The 25304-nt window shown below is 44.6% G+C and overlaps 1 protein-coding gene across 3 annotated transcripts in view; it reads right to left on the bottom strand.

Moving 5' to 3' along the window:
• Positions 1–25304, bottom strand: part of WIPF1 (WAS/WASL interacting protein family member 1) — a 94786-nt gene that overhangs the window by 44161 nt on the left and 25321 nt on the right. The window contains exon 1 of one of the 3 annotated variants that reach the window (XM_050969027.1): positions 19316–19338. The exons of the other annotated variants lie outside the window; for them this stretch is intronic. The gene's annotated coding sequence lies outside the window, so the exon portion shown is untranslated. Of the gene's footprint in view, positions 1–19315; positions 19339–25304 lie in introns of those variants that run through there. 3 annotated transcript variants of the gene reach the window in all.

The following is a 25304-nucleotide window of genomic DNA, read 5'->3' as shown; positions in this document are numbered from 1 at the left end:
TGCATGCCAAAGGTTGCCGATCCCTGCTCTAATTAAAAAAGCCCCAGCAATAAGATAAAGTTCAGCTCATACCTGCCCCCAGCTCCTCTCAGATCTTCTCCTAGAGAATCAGACCCATTTCTTTTATAACTGTTGAGCCAGCAGAACCCAGTGAACTCTTTCTGGTAACACTAACCCTAATTATCCTGCTGAAAAATTCCTTACTCTCTCCAAATCTCTCAAAAATTTCAATGTATTTAGTAACAAGTCACCCACAGGACCCCAGAACAGATCCAATGAAACAAAGTACATTAGTTCAGAAGAAAGAAAAGGCTAAATAAAACTGCATGCAAAGAACCAGCACGAAAGTGGATATGTGCAAAGAGTGATAGCTGTCACCATCACAGTAACATTTTATTGGTCCATAACAGTTGTTCCCCACTAGCCTGAGGCAACCAAGAAATCCATTGTGGAAATCTGGCAGAATTGTGTATGTGGAAAATTCCAGCTAAGTAAGATTGGCATGATGCAGAATATTATAATCCAAGTACTTTACAAATCTGTGATGTGGAAGTCCATATCAGTCAATTTTCTGGAGTATGAGGAGACAATGAATTGATATGTAGATAGCTAAAATTACATTTCATATTCTAAATTACAGAGATATATAGAGGACCTGATCCTGCAAAGTGGTTAGCACCCATAACTCCCTGAAATCAGTGATGTAGGGCCTAATCCAACTCTCAGAGGCAATGGACAGACTCCCATTGACTTTAGTGGCAGTTTGCTCAGGCTCATGGCATGTTTAGGATCTTGAAGCTGGGGCTCAAAACGTTTGGGATCAGGTGTGCAAAGATAAGTGTGTTGTGTCACTCAATTGTGATTGTGCACACAGATTGATAAGGCATCGAGTTATACATCTACATGCACAAACACCACACTAACCTAAGGGAATGTACTAACCAGCAGCCACTGCTACTCCTTATTAGTAAAGGTATGTCTTGTGATCCCTCAGCACAGATTGTCTTGCTGGTGAGGAAAGGTAATGGCTGGAGGCCACACCCACAATCCGCTCAAATTAGGGTAACCAGATGTCCTGACTTTATAGGGACAGTCCCGATTTTTGGGTCTTTTTCTTATATAGGCTCCTATTACACCCCACCGCCAGTCCCGATTTTTCACACTTGCTGTCTGGTCACCCTAGCTCAAATATAACCTCTGTGGCATTCAGCACAGCTGGCACCTCGCCGCTTGGGGTTGGGGAGAGCAACCTGCCACATGTGCTGCCAGTTGCGTGGAAGGGCTGGGGTCAGGTGAAGAACTCCCTGTGACTTTCCCTCTGTGCTCCTGCATACCAGCAGTGAGGATTTGGGCTTGTGAACTGATCTCATACTAAGTGAAGACATGTGTTGGGCCTATACCTGCATCTCTCAGGCTCCCAGATAGCCACAGACTTCAACAGGCAAAATCTACTAAATATAGATAACTGATAGAAACCAAATACAAGTTTATAAACAAAGCAAAATTTCAGTTAAAAATAAACCTTTACCTATTGAAGTGCAAATTAGTCCAAATTACACCATTAATGTTTGCGTGCTGAAAGCTTTGTTTTTTAGGGTTTTTTTTGAAATAGCATTTTATCAAGTACCCTCCTCCCAAAAGAGCCTCTAAAAATAAAGTATGCCCTTGGCTAATTCTTTGGCCACATTTATTTTTGTAGAAGGAGTCAGAGGTCTGTATGCCACAGACGCTTGTGCAAATGTGCATGTAGATTGAATAACTGTATGTGCATAGAGACGAGAGACAATATATCCCTGTGCATGAGCAGTTAAAGTAACTGTGCTTACACATTTTTGCCTACATGAATTAAGTTTCTGCCCTTTAAAGTTTAAATGTAAAATCCAAAAGAGGCTAATTTTACAGCACATTTTAAAATTTGAAGATGCTGCTATAGTTTCAGTAAATATTTTAGAACGTCCAACAATTTCAACAAATTTCCAGAAGTGGTTTTAAACCTAAAATTAAAGGGGGAAGGGCGGGGGAGAAGAGGAAGTTCCCACACAAAAGGCATCTAAAATAAACTGAGGATCTGCTTTAATCTACTAAAGCAGAATTAAGGCTCAGACTGTCCACTGCTGACCCTGCAGTTCTTAGTTACTGTGGTTGGAGAGTCATCGCACATACAGTGTGAACTGCAATACTCAACCAAAAAACAAACAAACAAAAAACCCTAACCCTCACAGGGTGACTCAAGTGCAAGGGTTAAATCTCAACTCTAAATATCTTGACCTAGATTTTTTGTTTGGAAGGAGTTGGTTTTAAAAACTGGACTCTGAACTTTACTAAAAATTAGTTCACTTCATCACCTAATTCCCTAGCAATATCAGCAAATGAGATATAAATTTTAAGCCGGGGAGGTGGGGGGGGGAAGGGAGAATCAAGAGTTTACCAGCTATGTTCCTTCACCATCAACTGGCCTCCCTGAAATTTGTCCAGCAGGAACTTCTCCTGCAAGCTTTTCAGAGAAATGGGTGAAGGAAGTAATACGCTGATGCTATTTAAAAAGTCCATCAAACAAAAATACAATTCAAACATATCTGTAGGTGGTTTAAGCAAAACAAATGGCTCAGCTAACTCCAATTTAAATAGGTCTAGAGTAACAGTTGGTGTTTTTTAAATATTGGTCAAAATACATATTACATACATCTGATTTACTTTGAAAAGGTCCAAATAGTTTTTCACTATTAAAATGTAGCTTTTATCCCATGTATTACCTGTATTATCTCATAGTCTTAATAAACATCTGGCAAAAGCTTAATTTAAAAAGGTTTTGATGTCTATAAGAATAAAAATATAAGACCAGATCCTCAGCTGATTTGACTTGGCATAGCTCCATCGAAGTCAATGGACTTACACAGATTTACGCTACCTGAGGATCTGGTCCAAAGTCTGCAGTTACAAAAGCTACAATAAAATTACAAGGACTATCAGTTTAAGCTTCAGGGAGCAAGTAGATTATTAGCTGGGGTCAGGAGAAATTCTCGCTCAATGGTATAACACTGAACAGCTGAATACCTTATAGGTTTTTATGTCTTGTTCTGAATATCTGGCACTTGCCTTGGTCAGAGGTAGGGTTCTGGAGGAGAAAGACTATTCCAGAGTGGCAATAGTTTATAAGGAGTAATTATATAGGGTGCAATCCACAAACATACTTAGGTGCCCGTAGGTGCCTAAAGGTGCTTGGTGCCTACATATTTACAGTGACACCTCTTTGGTGCCTATGCTTCTGCCCCGAGCATGTGCACCCTGTGTCCCTCTATAACTGAATGCCTGTCTCCTTCCTAATCCCCACAATGATTCACAAACCAGAGAAGATAAGTGTTTGGCCACTGTGGCTGCATGTGGGGGCGTGTCACGGTACAACTCCTCTCCTGCTTTCTTCCCCGCAGAAACTGTATGGACTCCAGGAATTGTGCCTTCACCCTATCTTTTTTATTTTAAGTTCCCTCCACCATTTCCACAACAATCCCTGTCCAATAGTCTATTTACAGCACCAATAGCACTTTTTAGCCCTTTCCCCAGGACCTGAGGGAAACAGAGTTCTCCCTCCCTTGAGGCCTCCATGTTACTGAGCTCAACTAGTCCTGTTCCCCTCTCACTCCTCTCTTGGCACTTTCCTCCTGCCTGTTTTTCAGCCTGGGGCTGATGAAATAATTGGCTTCTTAGAGCATCCATCCTGATTGTCTAATTACCCATATCAGTTTTCTCAAGGGGAACTGATTAACGTCCAAGTGATCAGAGTGCAGGGAGCGAACCAGTGAGCCTGCACTCTGTCACAGAGTCCAATCTGGCATGGGTGCTCAGAGGCTGCCTACGGTATTGGGCCCCGTCAAGTAAATTAACACAAAAATGGCCAGAAGAGGCTGATAAGCTGCTTTAATCTAGAGGATAAGATGGTCAGCTAGGACATGGGAGACCATTGGTTCAACTCCCGCATCTGAGGGGCAGAAGAGATTTGAACAGGGCTTTGCCATGTCTCAGGTGAGTGCCCAGACCACTGGGCTATTCTAACTTGTGTATCCCCAGTCTCTCCTTCATTTAGGTAATTAAATATTATTTGGGACAGAGAGAGTTAGAATAACTCTGTAGCCTAGTGCATGAACACCTAGCTTTCCACAGTTCATGGATTGCAAGCAGAGATAGGCATCTTCCTGCAGCCCCCATTTAGGCATCTATCTCTGAGTAGGAGCAGGACTCAGCTCATGCCACTTCTCCCATTGATTAGCTTAGGTGGCTCCCCACCTAGCATGCTGGCTTTGTGGCTCGCAGTCTAAAGTGCCTCTCTCCCCCTATTCATTGTATAGGATCCTAAGCACCTAACTCCAGCTTTGTCAATCACAGTGTTGTTCCATGATTTTCTAGGCACCTGAAAGTTAGGCTCTATAATGCTCAGCATCACAATGGCTAAGTCCCTTTGTGGATCTAGGCCCCAGTCCATAAGCCCGGGAAGCATGGGTGTGCCCTCCATGTCTACATTTTGTTCTGTGGGCAATGCACTTCAGGTAAAATGAACAGCTTTGTGGAGGGCCTGTAGAAGCCCCCGTGATAGCCCTGTAAAAGCATGCAGTAGTGCAGGTGGAATGGCTGAATGGGGGTTCCTCCAGACTCTGTGCACTGTGAAGGTTGTGCCATACCAGCCACAAGCCAATGGAACAGATTAGGGATGGGACCACTGGATTTGTGATTACATAGATCCAGTGGCTCTACCCAGAAACTCCTATACAGGACACTCAGAAGGGTAAGTGGAAACCCATGGATTCACCTCTAGTGCACTGAATAGAGGACACTATAGCCCAGGAGTTCTCAACCATTTTCTGAGCCCCTCCCCCCAACATGCTATAAAAACTCTACAGCCCAGGTATGCCATAAAAACTGGTTTTCTGCATATACAGCCAGGGCTGGCGTTAGGGGGTCGCAAATAGGCCAACTGCCTGGGGCCCCACGCCACAGGGCCCCCAACAAAGCTACATTGCTTAGGCTTTGGCTTCAGCCCTGGGTGGCAGGGCTCAAGGCCCTGGACTTCAGCTCTGGGCCCCAGCGAGTCCAATGCTGGCCTTGCCTGGCAGCCTCCCTGAAACCTGTTTGTGGCCCCCCAGGGGACCCTGAACCCCTGGTTGAGAACCACTGCTTTATCCTTCAGCACTTGCATTTGATATTTTATCCTCATGCAGGCAGTTCAGCCATCAATGCTCATTTGCTGTTCCTATCACCCAATATTTCCTTTCTGGCCATTCTGGAAAAAAAAAACCCTGAGTAATACAAGACTGAATGTTTTCTATGTAGTATTTCCAGTGCTGCTCTTTGGAAAAAAAGAAGTATCACATCATAAGGCATTTGGAAAAGTGAGGTCAACTTTTTAAACACATTTTTCATAGATGTTTTATAAATAGATTCCTACAGTAAAGTCTCATTAATGCAAATATACTTTGTTCTTCACTGGCCTAATTTCCACTTAGCTTTTAATGGTGTAAATATGATCAAAATATATTTTTTTTCACTCATGGAAATTCAGGTTCAACAAAACTTCAACCTGGCAAGGCTGGGCAAGCCCATAATTATGTATTTTCTGGGTCTTGCTCAAACATTTAAGTGGGCGGAGCACTGTATTTACTAAATCTGGACCCAAGAGAGATGAGAAAAGATTAAAATACAGAGCCCAGTTTTTAAATGTGGGCACTTTAATGGGATGGCTGAATCTGGCATTTGGACAATGAAATTCACATATAGCTACAGAAATGCTCATTTTAAGTTGACAATTACTGTGCATGCATCAATGCCCAAAATTTGGACATCCTATTAAGTCGCCTGCATTTAATCTAACAATTTTACTGTCCTGTTAAAAGTCCCATAAATGAAGTAGGTTTCTAAACACTCCATTTCTGAAATAAAAAGACACCCCAGAAATATGTTCCTCCCCTTATTGCTGCAGCAGATAACCAAGTAGAGTCTCTGTTTTCCATCAGTTTTATGCGTTAATTTTTAATTTTTAATTAAACAAGTAATTCCTCTTCAGTTCATAGCAGTGCTAACATTAGATGGAAGTTAAGTCACACTGTCAACTCAATTTGCCAAATTAAAGCCCTATTCTATCTATGCGGAGGAATCGTATTCTATTCCTGCTGTGTCTGTCTGAAATCTATAGAATTCCATCATTTTCTTCCAGAAACATTTAGCGCATTCACCTATAGATCCACACCAAAGTTTTTTTTAAACTTGGGCACCTAAATTTAATGCCCCCCGAACTCATAGTTTTAAGGCACCACTTTCAAAGGTTTGTCTTTATGGAGGGAGCTTCAGTACAGTTCTCTTCTGTCACATAATACAGCATTGCTGGCACAGTAGAGAGATTTATCACAGAACCCAGAACACTTGCAACATTAGCCAGGCTGACTATCTGAACCTTTTGATAGTGGATATAAGGTGGTCGACCAGTTTTTAATTAGATGAGTTGGGTGTCATTGACATATACATAGGCAAGCAGGGGGCCCACATGTCGGGGCATCAAATGTACTACTTAAGGCACAGCAAGAATGTCAAGAGAGACTTTCCCATGCTGAGGTTACAGAAGCGCACACTTACAGCTCCAGTTCATATCACAGTTCATTTCAGAAATGTTTTATGCAGCTGCAGAAAACAAAGTATTTGACTAGTGAATGAAGATTTTTGGAAGCTGCAGAGAATGATGAATTATAGACCTCCATGAATTGGTAGCCCTACAACATGCTGGGAGGGGATGCTCAACACACAGGTTCTGCCAGACCAAAGGAGGAAACAAGATCCAGCATCAAGGAATATGTGAAGATTAAATTATAATGCTCCTATAGCACCACTAATTTTTGCATGGTTGAGGAGGCACTTTCATTACAAATTCACTCTGTAATTTTGCACACTCTGAAGGACACAGATCCCCAGCACACATGAATTCACATGTTCTCAGGCATTCAGAATAGCTGAAGGAAGTCCTCCTTTGAGCTAAAGTATCTCATGCTTGTTCTCTGAGCCCAAAGGGAAACTCAGTAAAACTTCCAGCTGAGAAATTGTGTTTAAAAATAATTGCTAAACATCAATGAAATTCATAGCAGTGGCTGTACAATGGAAAGGGAGCTCCATCTACTACACAAGTACAATACACTCTACTCCTAACAACAAGCCAGTTAAAGGTTGATATTAACTTGATTCTTGCACATGGTTGGACTTCTCCTTTTACTTCCTGTCATGAGGTGCACCACTCACCCCCGGACTGGCGCCTCCTCCTGGTACTCTTGGGATTAGCTCGAGGCCAACATCTCCATTCCCTGGTCCATGGTTTGCACACTGTCACTCTGTCCATCTGCAGCTCCTTCTGCAGCCTCAGGAACCACAGCATCCTCTTAATGACACAGCTGGAGGGCCAAGCCATGGTCTGTGTTCCCCCCCCTCTGAGGGAGTTTAGCTCCTCAATAGTCCTAGGCAGTCCTCTTCTCCGGGTTCCAGCCCAGGAACCCTCAGCTAAGCAGTCTGGGCCTTCTCTCTCTGGCCTCACTGCTCTATCATTGGGCTTCTTTCTACCACTAGGTCCCTTTTTTTGTTCCTGGGCCTGCCTGTTCCCAAAGCCGCCTCCTTCAGAGTGACTTCACTCTGTAGTCTCCACTCACTGCTCCCTTTCTCCTGGAAGGGTCTGTCTTTTCCCAGCAGCCCCTTCTGCTTTCAGTTCCTGGACTTTACCAGCCCCACCTATTCCTGCCCAGCTGAGCCTCCTTAATCAGCTGCCTAATGGGTTAATTGGCTCATATGGCCTGCATTAAACAGGGCCACCCAGCGGGGGGGGAAAGAGGGGCAATTTGCTCCAGGCCCCGGGCTCCGCAGGGGCCCCCACGAGAGTTTTTCCGGGGCCCCCGAAAACTCTTGCGGGGCCGGGCCCCGGAGCTTCTTCCGCTCCCGGTCTTCGCTGGCGGGGGAGTCCTTCCGCTCCGGGGCAGAAGGACCCCCGCCATCGCATTACCGCCGAAGCGGGACCTGCCGCCGAAGTGCAACCCAGTCTTCGGCGGTAATTCGGCATCGGGGGGGCCCTTCCGTTCAGGGACCCGCCGCCGAAGTGCCCCAAAGACCCGCGGCGGGGACCCCCGCCACCGAATTACCGCCGAAGAGCGGGCTGCATTTCAGTGGCGGGTCCCGCTTTGGCGGTAATTCGCCGGCGGGGGGCCCCCGCCGCGGGTCTTCGGGGCACTTCAGCGGCGGGTCCCAGAACAGAAGGGCCCCACACCGCCGAACAGGGCCGGCTCTAGACATTTCGCCGCGTGGGGGGCCCTCTGCTGCTTGCTGGTCCCACGGCTCCGGTGGACCTCCCGCAGGCATGGCTGCGGAGGGTCCGCTGGTCCCGCGGCTCCGGTGGACCTCCCGCAGGCGTGCCTGCGGCTGCTCCACCGGAGCCGCGGGACCAGCGGACCCTCCGCAGGCACGCCTGCGGGAGGTCCACCGGAGCCGCCTGCCGCCGATGGCCCCAGGCCCCCGGAATCCTCTGGGCGGCCCTGGCATTAAACCCTGCAGGGTGAGTATGGGATAGTCACCCCATCATATTTCCCCACTTATTTACTCTTTTGGAAGAGGTAACCTCAATTTGTGTGCACTCTGGGGCCTAGAAGGCACTGCCCATGTAAAGAGATTGTGAAATTTGAAACAGACAGCTGAAAGTCACCACTTTCAAAGGTTTGTCTTCACGGAGGGAGCTTCAGTACAGTTCTCTTCCAAATTCATTTACGGTCTCTGACACTTTCGGTGGCATTTCCGGCCACCAGGCACACTGAAGCCGTCTCATGGGGCCACTTCCAACCATCCAATTTATAATTTTGCACACTCTGAAGGACACATGAATTCACATGCAAACACTCACCTATATATACTGTAGTACATGATATTCTCTTAAATGCACATTTTAATACCTGTGCAAAGTACTTACTGTGACGTTGCGCTCTATATGATTTTCTGAAATGATGCTAATGAGTTTAAATATAATGTAACTGGAATATGCTTCATTCAAAAGGTCTCTTGTAAGGTATCATTACAAAGCTTATAATCTACTGAGTGTGGTCATCCTATTTGTATAAATGTATCACTCTTGTATCTGAAACTAGAAATATGAAATATAACTCTGAGGGCCTATTGTAATTATGCAAAGTGTGGGCCATTAATGGTGGTTTGGAATCTTGATGACTCCCATTAATCAGGACAATTGTCTGCAGATGGCTCTGTTTTACTTGTAAATCTCCCTGTGTGCTGACAAGTGGGTAATGAAGTCTTACAGTGACATGTGATCATGTCACCTGAACTGGAATCCATCTTTAACATGGTGCTTTTCCATTGAGGAGGGGGTGGGAACCAAGAGAGGGACAAAGGATTCCCGCCTTATGCAAAAGATATATGAAGGGGTGGAACAGAACAAAAGGAGCAGCCATCATGAGGAATCCCCTAGCTACCACCTGAGTTGGAACAAGGGCTGTATCAGGGGAAAGGATTGTTCCCAGACTAGGAAGGCATCCAGTCTGTGAAAGAAACATCTCTCAGGGTGAGATTTTATCTGTACTCAATTGCATTACTGTATTAGGCTTAGATTTGCATGTTTTATTTTATTTCACTTAGTAATTCACTTTGTTTTGTCTGCTACTACCTGGAACCACTTAAATCCTACTTTCTGTATTTAATAAAATCACTTTTTAATTGTTAATTAACTCAGAGTACGTATTAATACCTGGGGGTGCCAACAACTGTCCATACCTCTGTCAGTGTTATAGAGGGTGAACAATTTATGAGTTTACCCTGTATAAGCTTTATATGGGGTAAGACGGATTTATTTGGGGTTTAGATCCCATTGGGACTTGGGCATCTGAGCGTTAAAGACAGGAACATTTCTGTAAGCTGCTTTCAGGTTAAGTCTGCAGCTTTGGGGCACGTGGTTCAGACCCTGGGTCTGTGTTGGAGCAGACTGGCATGTCTGGCTCAGCAGAACAGGTGCTGGGGTCCTGAGCTGGCAGGGAAAGCAAGGGCAGTAGTAGTCTTGGCACATCATTTGGCAGTTCCCAAAGGGGTTTCTGTGATCTAACCCATCACACTTACTATGCTCAAGGAAGAGGTGTTACAAGTAGTGAGGGAAACAATTGCATTTCCTGACCAGTGTTTAACATCTCAATCATCACTAACATATTGAAATTCAACAGCATAAAGAAATATCTCCTCGCAACAAAAGAGAGTGAGTTACAGATTGACTGTGGCATGCTCTCTGTTGTAGGCCCTAAACTGCAGGAACTCAAGGAATGGCAACTAGTTTCCCCTTCAATTTCCTCTTTATAAAGGGAATTGCAAGCAGGTGTTGGGTCCCAGATTTGCTTAGCACATTTAAAATATATAGTTTAAAGCCTGTGCAGATTAACTCTGGTTAAACCCTGTTTGGCTGGACAGCATAGACAAAGATAAATTGGGTTTACCGTATATACTTGTTCATTAGCCCGTTCATTTATAAGCCGACCCTCAAAAAAGGTTAGGTAAAAACAGCAAAAAATGTATGACCCTTTCATAAGCGGACCCTATATTTCAGGAGTTAGCAAACTTTGGCTCCTGGCCCGTTAGGGTAAGCCGCTAGGGGGCTTGGACGTTTTGTTTACCTGGAGCGTCTGCAGGCACAGAGCCCCTCAGCTCTCTGTGGCCGCAGTCTGCCATTCCCAGCCAACAGGCGCACCACTTCCCGCAGCTGCCATTGGCTGGGAACGGCAAACTGTGGCCACAGGGAGCTGAGGGGCTCTGTGCCTGTAGATGCTCCAGGCAAACAAAACGACAATGTATTAGATATTCAATGATTCCATAGAGTTTAAAATCATCAAGTTTTGGTCTAGACCCATTTATAAGCTGACCCTCGCTCTTTGATGCGTCACTTTTTTACCAAAAATATTTGGCTTATGAACGAGTACATACGGTAATTTAAATGGGTTTGGACATGGAGTTTAGAATATGTGGACTGAAGCCCGGTTCTTCAAATCTCTGAATTTGATACAGGTATAGAAAAGAAGAACCACATCAAATCTGAACCCCAAAGTCTTCAAGAGGGACAGAGGACCCCCAGACACCCAAACCCATCTCTAGCTTTGTGTCTGGGTCAGCTCCATAGCTAGAAGGGGGCTTGTGTTGTGGTCCTTTGTTCAGTCATGACCCAAGAAAGGATTATTCTCATGAGAGCAAATGTTACCCTAACACTACAGCCGAGGATGGAGATCTTGCAAGAGACAGCGAGACCTTGCAAGATTTGGACTTCACGATTATTGAATGTCAAGGTGCTTTTAATTAACCTGAAGCTGTGACTAAATTAGCTTTTCTTTCCCCTTCAGATTTCCTGCTATTGCTACCAGTAGTGTAGCTTCATTAGTGTAATGTAGGCAAGGTGCTGTTCATCTAATCCTGCTTAGAGCAGCAATAGTAGCAATCGTGAGAAATTATAGAGGGAAAAGGACGACTATGGACATAGCCAGTGGAAGATGAAAAAGATCCCATCCACTTACACCACAGCACTTCATGCCACCTGTGTTCCTCATTAACTCGTTATTCTTCAGGAAGCTCTATTTACAACAAAACAAACTATTTTTAGACAGCCAGAAATTCAGCATAGATCTTAATTCTTAGTGTGTGGGTCCTGGCTCAGAGCCTAGAAGTAACTGCTGCCTCTGGTTCCCTAATATCTACACCTGTGAAATTGCTTGCTTTCCTTCTGTGCAAACAGAGTGGCTTGCAATTTCTAGGCCTGACTTGTTACCTTCTGTCATAAACAGATAGCTAAGGGTTAATGTCTCTTTCACCTGAAGCACCTGACCAGAGGACCAATCAGGAAACAGGATTTTTTCAACTCTGGGTGGAGGGAAGTTTGTGTCTGAGTCTTTTGTCTGTCTGCCTGCTTTCTCTGAGCTTTGGAGAAGTAGTTTCTACTTTCTAGTCTTCTGTTTCTAAGTGTAAGGACAAAGAGATCAGATAGTAAGTTATATGGTTTCTTTTCTTTGGTATTTGCATGAATATAAATGCTGGAGTGCTTTGATTTGTATTCTTTTTGAATAAGGCTGTTTATTCAATATTCTTTTAAGCAATCGACCCTGTATTTTATCACCTTAATACAGAGAGACCATTTGTATGTATTTTTCTTTCTTTTTATATAAAGCTTTCTTTTAAGACCTGTTGGAGTTTTCTTTACTTCAGGGAAATTGAGTCTGTACTCACCAGGGAATTGGTGGGAGGAAGAAATCAGGGGAGATCTGTGTGTGTTGAAATCGCTAGCCTGATTTTGCATTCCCTCTGGGTGAAGAGGAAAGTACTTTTTGTTTCCAGGACTGGGAACAGAGAGGGGGAGTCACTCTGTGTAGTTTCACAGAGCTTGTGTCTGTGTATCTCTCCAGGAGCACCTGGAGGGGGGAAGGGAAAAAGGATTATTTCCCTTTGTTGTGAGACTCAAGGGATTTGGGTCTTGGGGTCCCCAGGGAAGGTTTTTCAGGGGGACCAGAGTGCCCCAAAACACTCTAATTTTTTGGGTGGTGGCAGCAAGTACCAGGTCCAAGCTGGTAGCTAAGCTTGGAGGTTTTCATGCTAACCCCCATATTTTGGACGCTAAGGTCCAAATCTGGGACTAAGGTTATGATATGAGTGGCAGTGGTGGGAGGATAGACAGAATCCAGAAGCCAGTAGGAATATTATATTTTTCTTTTCTCTGCTAAGGGCTTTTTAGCAGAGAGAAACAGTTTGGTTTTAAAAGGGAACCAGAGAGAATTTTTTTTTTCTGCTCTCTCTGGCAGTTTGTGGCTTGCATGTTAAGCAAGAAGCCATTAAGGTGCTATTAAGAGTCTTTTGTCACACAATAGCACTCCCATTGAGAGTCATACCAGCACTATATGCATGCAAATAAAGTGGTTTTTCAGGTTTACTTAACATTGAAGATTAGCTAAAGGCACTGTTGCTAGGCAGACTTCAGGAGGCAACAGAGAACCTGCAGTTCAGAAGATAAACACCGGAGGGCACCCCAACACAAGAAAACAGGAATCATGACTTCTAAGGCAAAAATTGAGGCCGAGGAGCATTTCAGAGAAGCTGAACACAGGCGACAACTGGAAATAAAACAAAAAGAGATGGAGATGAAAGAAAGAGAAGAACAGATCAGAGAGGCAGCCTACCAAAGAGAACAGGCAGCCAAAGAGGCAGCACACAAAAGAAAACTAGAAGAAGAAGAGGTGGCCTACCGAAGGAAACAAGCAGAAGAAGAGTTGGCCCACCGCCGAGACATGGAAAAACACCAAAAAGAAATGGAAAAACACCAAAAAGAGAATGAAGAGAAGGAAAAACAGAGAAAACATGAACTGGAGTTGGCAAAAGCTGGGCTGCATGTGCCAGCCAACCCTAACAACCCGGCGCCAATTATTGCTCCACAGCACAGGAAATTTCCCACCTACAAGGCAGGTGATGACACCGAGGCCTTCTTGAAAAATTTTGAAAGAGCCTGTCTTGGGTACAGCATCCCCGAAGACCAGTACATGGTAGAATTGAGGTCACAGCTCAGTGGACCTTTAGCAGAGGTGGCAGCTGAAATGCCTAAGCAGCAAATGAATAACTATAAACTTTTTCAAACCAAGGCCAGATACAGAATGGGGATAACCCCAGATCATGCCCGTCGGCGCTTCAGAACCCAAAAGTGGAAACCAGAGGTGTCATTTCCCAAACACGCCTACTACATTGCAAAAAACTATGAGGCCTGGATAACAGGAAACAACGTTCAAACCTTGGAAGAACTGCACCTCCTCATACAAATGGAGCAGTTCTTGGATGGTGTTCCTGAAGACATCACACGGTACATACAAGATGGAAAACCCAAAGATCTCGCTGAGGTGGGGGAGATTGGAGCCAAATGGATGGAACTGGCAGAAAGCAAAAAAGCTACTGTCAAGGGGAACGATTACCCCAGGGGGCACACAGACCACAAACCCTACAACCGAGGACAGCCAAAGACCCCACATACCACCCAAGTAAAGCCACAGACACCCTACTCTTCCACCTCACCAGTCTCCAGTAACTCACCTCGGCCCAGTGACCCATCAGATGGAAGATGCTTTAAGTGTAATGAACTGGGACATATCAAGGCCAACTGTCCCAAGAACACCATGCGAGTGCAATTCATTACACCACCATCACACCAAAGATCCCCAGGCCCGGATGCCTCTCAAATACCCTTGGAGCGAAGGGAAAATTTGAGAGTGGGCGGAAAGAAGGTTACTGCGTGGAGAGACACGGGGGCACAAGTGTCAGCTATCCACCAATCCTTCGTTGACCCCAAATTCATCAACCCAAAGGCCAAAGTTACAATTTACCCCTTCATGTCACAAGCTGTAGACTTGCCTACAGCTCAACTGCCTGTCCAGTACAAAGGATGGTCAGGAATGTGGACTTTTGCAGTCTATGACAATTATCCTATCCCCATGCTACTGGGGGAAGACCTGGCCAACCAGGTGAGGCAGGCCAAGAGAGTGGAAATGGTTACACGTAGCCAAACCAGGCAAGCTTCCAGACCCATTCCTGTTCCTGAACCGTCCACAGACGCCCCGTCTGGGTTACCAGAGACCCAGACAGAGGTAGTGGACCCAGATTCCATGCCAACCACTGAAACAGCCACAGCACCTCCAGTCCCAGGCCCGGAACTGGAACAGCAACCAGCACCAGCAAGTGCAACCACATCGTCAAACTCAACGCCAGAGGGCGCCAGCGAGCCAGAACTGGCAGAAGCAAAAGACAGCCATACCCAAAAGGCTCAGCCAGAGCCTGAAATACCCTCAGGTGCACCAGCGGAGAGCGGTTCACCAGCAACGGAAACAACCCCATCACCTACATCGCTTCCAGAGTGACCAAGCCCAAGTCCACAGTCTGAGGAAGAACTGGTGACCCCAGCCTCAAGGGAACAGTTCCAGGCTGAGCAGGAAGCGGATGACAGCCTTCAGAAAGCTTGGGCGGCGGCACGGAGCACCCCACCGCCTCTCAGCTCTTCTAATCGATCCCGGTTTGTTACAGACCAAGGACTTTTATACAAGGAAATTCTTTCTGGTGGACACCGGGAAGAATGGCAGCCGCAAAAACAGTTGGTGGTTCCAACTAAGTACCGGGGGAAGCTCTTAAGCTTAGCCCATGATCATCCCAGTGGCCATGCTGGGGTGAACAGAACCAAGGACCGGTTGGGGAAGTCCTTCCACTGGGAGGGGATGGGCAAGGACGTTGCCAAGTATGTCCGGTCTTGTGAGGTACGCCAAAGAGTGGGAAAGCCTCAAGACCAGGTCAAGGCCCCTCTCCAGCCACTCCTCATAATTGAGGTCCCATTTCAGTGAGTAGCTGTGGATATTCTGGGCCCTTTCCCAAAAAAGACGCCCAGAGAAAAGCAGTACGTACTGACTTTAGTGGACTTTGCTACCCGATGGCCGGAAGCAGTAGCTCTAGGCAACACCAGGGCTAACACTGTGTGCCTGGCCCTAACAGACATTTTTGCCAGGGTAGGTTGGCCCTCCGACATCCTTACAGATTCAGGGTCTAATTTCCTGGCAGGGACCATGGAAAAACTGTGGGAAACTCATGGGGTGAATCACTTGGTTGCCACCCCGTACCACCATCAAACCAATGGCCTGGTGGAAAGGTTCAATGGAACTTTGGGGGCCATGATACGAAAATTCATCAACGAATTCTCCAATAATTGGGACCTAGTGTTGCAGCAGTTGCTGTTTGCCTACAGGGCTGTACCACATCCCAGTTTAGGGTTTTCACCGTTTGAACTTGTGTATGGTCACGAGGTTAAGGGGCCATTACAGTTGGTGAAGCAGCAATGGGAGGGGTTTATGCCTTCTCCAGGAACTAACATTCTGGACTTTGTAAGCAACCTACAAAGCACCCTCCAACACTCTTTAGCCCTTGCTAGAGAGAACCTAAAGGATGCTCAGGAAGAGCAAAAGGCCTGGTATGACAGACATGCCAGAGAACGTTCTTTCAAGGTAGGAGACCAGGTTATGGTCTTGAAGGCGCAACAGGCCCATAAGATGGAAGCATCATGGGAAGGGCCATTCACGGTCCAAGAGCACCTGGGAACTGTAAACTACCTCATAGCATTTCCCAATTCCTCACTAAAGCCTAAAGTGTACCATGTTAATTCTCTCAAGCCTTTCTATTCCAGAGACTTACAGGTTTGTCAGTTTACAGTCCAGGAAGATGATGCTGAGTGGCCTGACGGTGTCTACTACGACGGGAAAAAAGACGGTGGCGTGGAAGAGGTGAACCTCTCAACCACCCTGGAACGTCTGCAGCGGCAACAAATCAAGGAGCTGTGCACTAGCTTCGCCCCATTGTTCTCAGCCACCCCAGGACGGACTGAACGGGCATACCACTCCATTGATACAGGTAATGCTCACCCAATCAGAACCCCACCCTACCGGGTGTCTCCTCATGCCCAAGCTGCTATAGAACGGGAGATCCAGAACATGCTACAAATGGGTATAATCCGCTCATCTACCAGTGCATGGGCATCTCCAGTGGTTCTGGTACCCAAACCAGATGGGGAAATACGCTTTTGCGTGGACTACCGTAAGCTAAATGCGGTAACTCGTCCGGACAACTATCCAATGCCACGCACCGATGAGCTATTGGAGAAGTTGGGACGTGCCCAGTTCATCTCTACAATAGACTTAACCAAGGGGTACTGGCAAGTACCGCTAGATGAACCTGCCAAGGAGAGGTCAGCATTCGTCACCCATGCGGGGGTGTATGAATTCAATGTCCTTCCTTTCGGCCTTCGAAATGCACCCGCCACCTTCCAGAGGCTGGTAGATGGTCTACTAGCTGGACTGGGAGAATTTGCAGTTGCCTACCTCGATGATGTGGCCATTTTTTCAGACTCCTGGCCCGAACACCTACTACACCTGAAAAAGGTCTTTGAGCGCATCAGGCAGGCAGGACTAACTGTTAAGGCCAAAAAGTGTCAAATAGGCCAAAACAGAGTGACTTACCTGGGACACCAGGTGGGTCGAGGAACCATAAACCCCCTACAGGCCAAGGTGGATGCTATCCAAAAGTGGCCTGTCCCACGGTCCAAGAAGCAGGTCCAATCCTTCTTAGGCTTGGCCGGATACTACAGGCGATTTGTACCACACTGCAGCCAAATCGCTGCCCCACTGACCGACCTAACCAAAAAGACCCAGCCAAATGCAGTTAAGTGGACTGATCAGTGTCAAAAGGCCTTTACCCAACTTAAGGCAACGCTCATGTCTGACCCTGTGCTCAGGGCCCCGGACTTTGACAAGCCATTCCTAGTAACCACGGATGCATCTGAGCGTGGTATAGGAGCAGTGCTCATGCAGGAAGCAACAGATCACAACTTCCATCCTGTCGTGTTTCTCAGCAAGAAACTGTCTGAGAGGGAAAGTCACTGGTCAGTCAGTGAAAAGGAATGCTATGCCATTGTGTACGCCCTGGAAAAGCTACGCCCATATGTTTGGGGACGGCGGTTCCAACTACAAACTGACCATGCTGCACTAAAGTGGCTTCATACTGCCAAGGGGAACAACAAGAAACTTCTTCGTTGGAGTTTAGCTCTCCAAGATTTTGATTTTGAAATTCAACACATCACAGGAGCTTCTAACAAAGTTGCTGATGCACTCTCCCGTGAGAGTTTCCCAGAATTCAGTAGTTAAAAAGTGTTCTTAAAATGTAGAAGTCTGTTAGTTATATACTTAGTAGTATATGTAAAGGTGCATGTGTTGTAATAATCTGTTTATTTTCAAGTTCTAGAAGGAAATTGCCGCCAGTGAGCTTCCCCACTGTCTGCAATTTGGGGGGCGTGTCATAAACAGATAGCTAAGGGTTAATGTCTCTTTCACCTGAAGCACCTGACCAGAGGACCAATCAGGAAACCGGATTTTTTCAACTCTGGGTGGAGGGAAGTTTGTGTCTGAGTCTTTTGTCTGTCTGCCTGCTTTCTCTGAGCTTTGGAGAAGTAGTTTCTACTTTCTAGTCTTCTGTTTCTAAGTGTAAGGACAAAGAGATCAGATAGTAAGTTATATGGTTTCTTTTCTTTGGTATTTGCATGAATATAAGTGCTGGAGTGCTTTGATTTGTATTCTTTTTGAATAAGGCTGTTTATTCAATATTCTTTTAAGCAATCGACCCTGTATTTTATCACCTTAATACAGAGAGACCATTTGTATGTATTTTTCTTTCTTTTTATATAAAGCTTTCTTTTAAGACCTGTTGGAGTTTTCTTTACTTCAGGGAAATTGAGTCTGTACTCACCAGGGAATTGGTGGGAGGAAGAAATCAGGGGAGATCTGTGTGTGTTGAAATCGCTAGCCTGATTTTGCATTCCCTCTGGGTGAAGAGGAAAGTACTTTTTGTTTCCAGGACTGGGAACAGAGAGGGGGAGTCACTCTGCGTAGTTTCACAGAGCTTGTGTCTGTGTATCTCTCCAGGAGCACCTGGAGGGGGGAAGGGAAAAAGGATTATTTCCCTTTGTTGTGAGACTCAAGGGATTTGGGTCTTGGGGTCCCCAGGGAAGGTTTTTCAGGGGGACCAGAGTGCCCCAAAACACTCTAATTTTTTGGGTGGTGGCAGCAAGTACCAGGTCCAAGCTGGTAGCTAAGCTTGGAGGTTTTCATGCTAACCCCCATATTTTGGACGCTAAGGTCCAAATCTGGGACTAAGGTTATGATACCTTCCTATGAACATCTGTGTATTGCAGAGACCTACAGTTAACGCTTTGGGTGCTGGATAGTACCTCCATACTCTGTCACAGTGCATAACACAACAAACCCAATGTGATGACTTCAAACTAGGAGAGTCCAATCCTCAGGAGGAACCTAGCAATAACATGTCAGTTACACTTCCTGAAATATTTTACCATGGAATATACTATTGTACCATACATTGGAAAGTTCTCATTGCCCTTCTAGTAATATGAACTTTGCTGTTTCTCCACACTTTAAAAATAAATCCATCAGCTTCCATTAGTAGCTGGAGAAATGTCAAAGTAAGCTGTCAATACAGAGACTCTGAGATTAGCCATGTACTGTGAAGTTGGAATAGGATCAGTGTTACTCCTCCCTCAATATTGCATTAACTTTCTGTTACAGCACACTGCCACTAATTCGGGAGAAATGCAAGTGTTTGAAAAACATTCAGTGTCCTGAATGCATGAGTTTGGACATACTGACAGTATTAAGCTGGTATTTCACAATAAACAGCTGCAGCCATACAAACTTACAGATGTGCTCTCTTTTCTAGCTCTTTCCAAGAACTTGTTCATCATCTCTGCCCTTGAGACAGTGACTTTCCTGCCAAGGTAAAGCAAAAAGTCTGCTAAAGGCCTGTGTTTGGTGGGTCTTATAAACACAGGCATGCAACATGACCATGGAGAATAAAAATCCCAATCACTGACAAAATCTTAAGTCTTTGCCATTGGATGTTTTTCTAAAAGATCTGCTCTAGGAATTATTTTGGGGATGTTCTCTGGCCTATGCTACACAGGAGGTCAGACTTTGTGGTCACAGTGGTCCCTTCTGGCCTTGGAAACTATGAAGGCATCCCAAATCAAGGAAAAGATGCAGCACTAGAATGCGGCATTGTACTCTTTTGACAGCAGATTGGCTCAACAGGGAATCATACTAAATCCCTGCCACTTTTTCAGTAAAAGGGTGAATTCTGCCACTGACACAAAAGGAGGAAATACATGCAAATGTGAAATTTTATGTATTTGTGGATCCCTGGAATAATGACAAGTAGGGTGACAAGATGTCCTGATATTTAGCCAATTAGTCCTGATATTTCGCGGTACTCCTTTTTTTCCCCCCTTTTCTCTGCCAGCAGCACTCGGCTTTTTTTTTTTTTTTTTTTTTTTTAACTCCCCCACCCACCATGTGTTCCGATATTTTCTTCCTCTCATCTAATGCCAAGCTCCCACTAACACATACTCAAAATGAAGTTGAAAACAGACACTTACTGATTCTTGTATTTATTGGTACAGACCCACGGAAAGAATGCATCACCTTTACACCAAGCTAAGCTAGCCCACCAGCTGTGAATCTGTATAGAGTTTATAGACACAAGGCACAATTAGATCATCTAGTCGTCTGACGTCCTGCATATCACAGTCCATTAAACTTCACCTCCATCAAGCCTTCTACCACGGAAGCACTAAGCTGGAGAAGGTGATTTTTCTTTGTTAAATAAAAAGGCCAGTCCAGTCTTAAGATTTAGCTTCACAGTACAGCTATAGTTATGGATCCAAATACGCAAACTTGCAAAATAATTCTTTATACAAATCCAGGAGTTAGGACAAGTAGAAATTCATGATGCTTGGTCAAAGCAAACCCTTCTGTCAGCTCCTGATCTGCTGATACAATCTTACAGCTCTAAGATGCAGTTAACTTTGGAAAAACATACTGTGCATGCCAATTTGCTTGTGGGTCTGGCTCAGGCTCTGATACACTTAACCTAGGAACAGCCAGAATTTAAATCATCCCTGTGGCACCAGGAAAGAAAACTGCCACATCAGAAGGATTTCACACAACCCGCCAACATCATCATTAATTCTTCCCCAGGAAAATCCTTCCAATTTTTTGGGGGGAGGCACAATAAGGAACCTTCTAAAAATTAATTACTAGTAAGTCACAAACACTTTGTTGTTTCTGTATCTGAACTTAGTGCATACACCAGGGTCACCTTCCACCCCTCTACTCTACCCAGCAAGCTCCCTCTATGCCACTCTACCATACCCCTCTATTTTCCCAAGGACTCGCTCCAACTCCCCACACTGCCTCAGGCTCTATGTACCCCCATGTCACAGTTCCCTGCCTCCCACACTTTTCAGGGGCTCTGTATGCACCACCATTCACCCTTTTCCCCCATATCAGGGTCTCCCATCCCCCCCATGCCAGAGGTGTATGCATCCCCATTCACCCCTTCTCCCTGTATCAAGGGCCTCCAACTCTCCCTCCCCCCACCAAGGGCTCTATATGCCCCCCCTTCCCTCACCATTCAAACAAACAGAAAAATGCCATCAAGTTGAGTGTAAGGCCTCCCAAGCTCAGCTAAAAATACGTTTACTGAAGTTAAATAGAATGTTGACATTTCCAAAGTTCAGTGCTTTAACAGGACAAAAGCATGGAATTGGGTATCTACAGAGGGTCAAATTATCAGAAGCCCCTGAACTTGTACACACATCTGTTTGTGCCACACGGGGGGGAAATGCCATTTGCTCATGGGAGTGAGAATTTGTACAGGAAAATCTGGCAGTTGTGCCAAGGAGCTGCTGCCCCTTTTCTTTGGGCAAACTGGTGAAGGCACAAAGATGCTATGTGTGCACTCAGTACCCAGAGGCAATACTTGACTAATAGAGAAAGAGCTTGATTTTAGTCCCACGTGAATGCAAGTCTGTGGACTTACACCAGTGTAAAAACCAACATAAGCGAAAGCAGAAAAATCAGACCAACAAGGATGTGCAGGTGGGTATGTTCTCAGGACACTGAATGGTGCATCTGCAGTTGCCCCCCCGAAGGAACCAAGACTCTAAATAGCTTCATAATAAATAGGCTTTTTTGAAGTTTAATACTATAGAAAAATGCCTGAGAAAGCTGAAACCAACCCCCACACCCTCCAGCCGCACTGAAGAGCTGCTTAAACAGAAATGATTTGCAGAACTTGAATTCAAATGGGGGGAAGGGGCCAAGGCATGTGAGGGAAGTACTGCAAATACCACAACAGGCAAAAGATACTGTTGGCCAACTCAGCAGATGGGGCACATTACTATGGGCAATGAAATGGCTTTTTAAAAAGACCTGAAAATAGTCTTTTTAAAAATCCAGTGATTCTGGAATAGTGTAGTGAATGGCCTTCCAGGTAGGATAAGGGGATCATTCAGCAAGTGAACAACTTATAAAAAATTTACCTATATTTTTTGGTCAAATATCCACACTGACTCCTGCTCCATAAGATGCCCCTGGGTAAACTATACTAATCAAGTGAAATGCACAGTGGAAGCTTGCTCTAGTTTCTGACTCTAGCCTATTGGGTTCAGATACATATTAGTTACAGTGCTATGCATTTTTGTTCACTCATCTGAACCTGTAGGATGGGACAGCTTCATGCCATAGCAATTTATTCTGTGATAGGTGTGAAGTCACCAGCACAATGCAAGCTGGATTCACACACAGCAGGAGCTGGCAAGTGAATAAATGTGCTGAACACTTCTGTTACTCCGTTTTGTTGGGGGAATTCAGCACATTTCTAAATCTGTACTTCTTGCAATTGTTCTGGTCATGGCCCTCACTCTTGGTGGCAGAATGAAACTTAGGCCTTGACTATATGAGAAAGTTGCAGCCGCTTAACAAAATTTGTATTTGAATCAGTTTAAAAAACTGTTGCAAACTCCAGTGTGGACACACTTATTTTGATTTAAGAGTAGCATATTTTGATTTAGTTTACATTAATTCCTAACTGATTTATGCTAACCCAGAATTAAGCTGAAATAACATCCACCCAGGGGTTTGCACTGTTTTAACTAAATCATTTTAGAGTCACACCTTTAGTTAAACTGGTGCAGCTCTCCCCCATGTAGACAAAACCTAAACCTCACACTGAGCACAAAAGGAGCAGGCAGTAGGCGGAGTGGGGGGAGGACATTGTGTTGGGAAGAACTCATGATTTAATCACTCTTATATCATATTTAACAAAAAAGCTGCCAGCCACTGATGTGCCCACTACCAAGAATTGCACAGAAATAATGGAGTCAAGCCAATGATCTCTGACTAACAGAACACACAAACCATGCAAATGTCACTGTTCCTATGGATTGACAGTTTTATTTTAACATTTTCTAGTACTGCCAAGTCCATGCATTCAAAAATCAAGAAACTGACTTATACACCAGCTTTCTGGGTCTTATTTGCCTCTTGATTTTGAGCCTTTAGCTTCTATCTATTCTCTGTGACAATGATGGGTAGAACCTTACTCTTTTTTCCCCTTCTTCCACTGAAAGCTGAAATTCTCAGTATATATTATGATTCCAGGAGCTGGGATTTTAACTAAAACAACAGTCTGAAGATGGAAAATTGGATGGCATCCCTAGCCTCTGTTTGCTAGAAGCTGGGAATGGGCGGCTGGGGATGGATCACTTTATAATTACATGTTCTGTTCATTCCCTCTGGGGCACCTGGCACTGGCCACTGTCAGAATACTGCGCTAGATGGACCTTTGGTCTGACCCAGTATGGCCATTCTTATGCTTTACTTTTGTTTATTATTTCCCTTCACAATGTAATATCAGAACAATTAAGAATAGGGCAATCCCATGAAACTCATTCATTAGCTATCAAGGAGAGATGGTAACTTCTTTATAGTTTATATTGTGACTAAGTTTCCATTATATGTCCAGTTTTTACCTATCCTCTTGCTACACCAATCTGCCATCAATGTCTCTTGTTTAGTCCCATGTCGGAAGTGGTGATTTTTGAAAGTCTAGTCAGTAACACGACAAGGCACTTGAAAAATAACCAAAAATTTGTATTTTTTAAAAGAGAGGTTTCCTATCTTTTTGGGGTATGTTATAATTCAAACAAATGTCATAATTCAGATTATTCTACTGTTCTCAGTGAGGAGTGGTGCCTTTATTTATTTTTGCAAGAGTAGGGGTGCTTATTTTATCGGTGAACCTCTGAGAAGTACCTGGGTTTTAGAGAGTCTACAGAGTCCTGGTAAAAACTACATACTTCATTGGAGCAGAGATTCTCAATGAGTTTGGGAACTTGCAAAACTTGAGTTCTGCAGGATCAGGGAAACTCAGCTAGGGCTAAGTGCCTTTTTAACAAAGCTTAAAAACTCCTCAGACCTGAATCGAATAGCTTTTGCTTGCAGCCTCCTGGGTTTATAAACTCTGCAGAACTTGAGAGTTACCCAAGTAAGGATTGACAGAAGTTGGACTGCAGGAGCTTCTGCCTTGCAGAGTTTCAAAGCTCCATGTGGGACCTATGCAAGGAGCTTCCACATGCTGTGAGGGTGAGGAGAGGAGGAGCAGCACAGGAACAGCCATTGTGGGAGGACTTTGTGTTGCTATCCAGGGGCAAGTGGGAGGAACAGCCTTGCATGGCCAGGCAAGGGACAGTGTGGTCCCTGACATGCTGCTCAATGATTTTAACACCTACCTTAGGACTGAGGCGAGGGATAGGGCACACAGCTCGTATGGAAATACGGTTTTTTTTAAAGGAATGAACAAAAATAGTTTTTTCAATAAAATCACTACTGAAAAGTGCTGAGGAGAAACAAGTCTTAGAAACACTCAGTTAAAGTTCCAACCTTTACTCTCACACTTCCCCTTCAGCCTCCAACCATCATACCCCACATCCAATACAAACTCCCATTATCGCGCCCGCCAGGGAAGGATGGAAGACAGACCTTCCATTAGCTTTCCAGAACAGGGCATGGGCTACAACTTCTCCACACAGTCCTGGAGACAGAGCTAGTTTCACTGTACATCAGAAGAGACCACACTTTTGAAATTCATACATGAAGAAGACGACAACATTTATTTCATGGCTCATTACCAGAATTGTCCCATTACCAAGTGGAGGATAAATGAGGGTAAGAATGCAGTTACTCATTTAAGGATATGTCACTATCTTGATTTCCAGGATCTCTGCTTAGATTTTTAGAACATGCTATTTCCTGCCTTTCAGAGGTTTATTTTATTTGTAACTTCTGTGCTGAGTTTTCTGACTTTCACATTTTTTAGTTTTTTAAACTACAACACTCCAGTAATGTTTAAATTTTTACATGTCTTTTGACCCCCTTAAAAGAAAAATTTAGTCTGGAAATTTAAAATGAAGATCTCATTCTGTCTACTTATTTCCCTGTGTATTCCAGGTGGAACATGAAAGACATTGGTTCAGTTTCATTTCAGACACTTACAAATTTCCAAGCACAGGAAACTCAAAGTAGAGGAAAGATTAAGACAGAATCTCCACAGAGTATCTAGCATGGGTGTCGGAAAAGAGCAGAATGGAGAGAAGGGAAAGTAAGAATCCTGTACTAAGTGAATAAACAAGAATTTATGTATGTTAAAAGAAAAGGAATTGTAGATTTTCTTCACTTAATATCAAAATTTCTTACACTAGCTGATAACTTCTACCTATCTTTCAAAAAGCACTTTACTGTATTTATTAGCACCTGAACTTTAGTTTTATAAAACGGATTCCTTTGTTC

This window comes from Gopherus flavomarginatus, chromosome 10 (assembly GCF_025201925.1).
Source record: "Gopherus flavomarginatus isolate rGopFla2 chromosome 10, rGopFla2.mat.asm, whole genome shotgun sequence".
Classification (NCBI taxonomy): domain Eukaryota; kingdom Metazoa; phylum Chordata; order Testudines; family Testudinidae; genus Gopherus; species Gopherus flavomarginatus.
The sequence above is the reverse complement of the archived record's forward strand: the minus strand, read 5'-3'. Positions and strand labels throughout refer to the sequence as shown.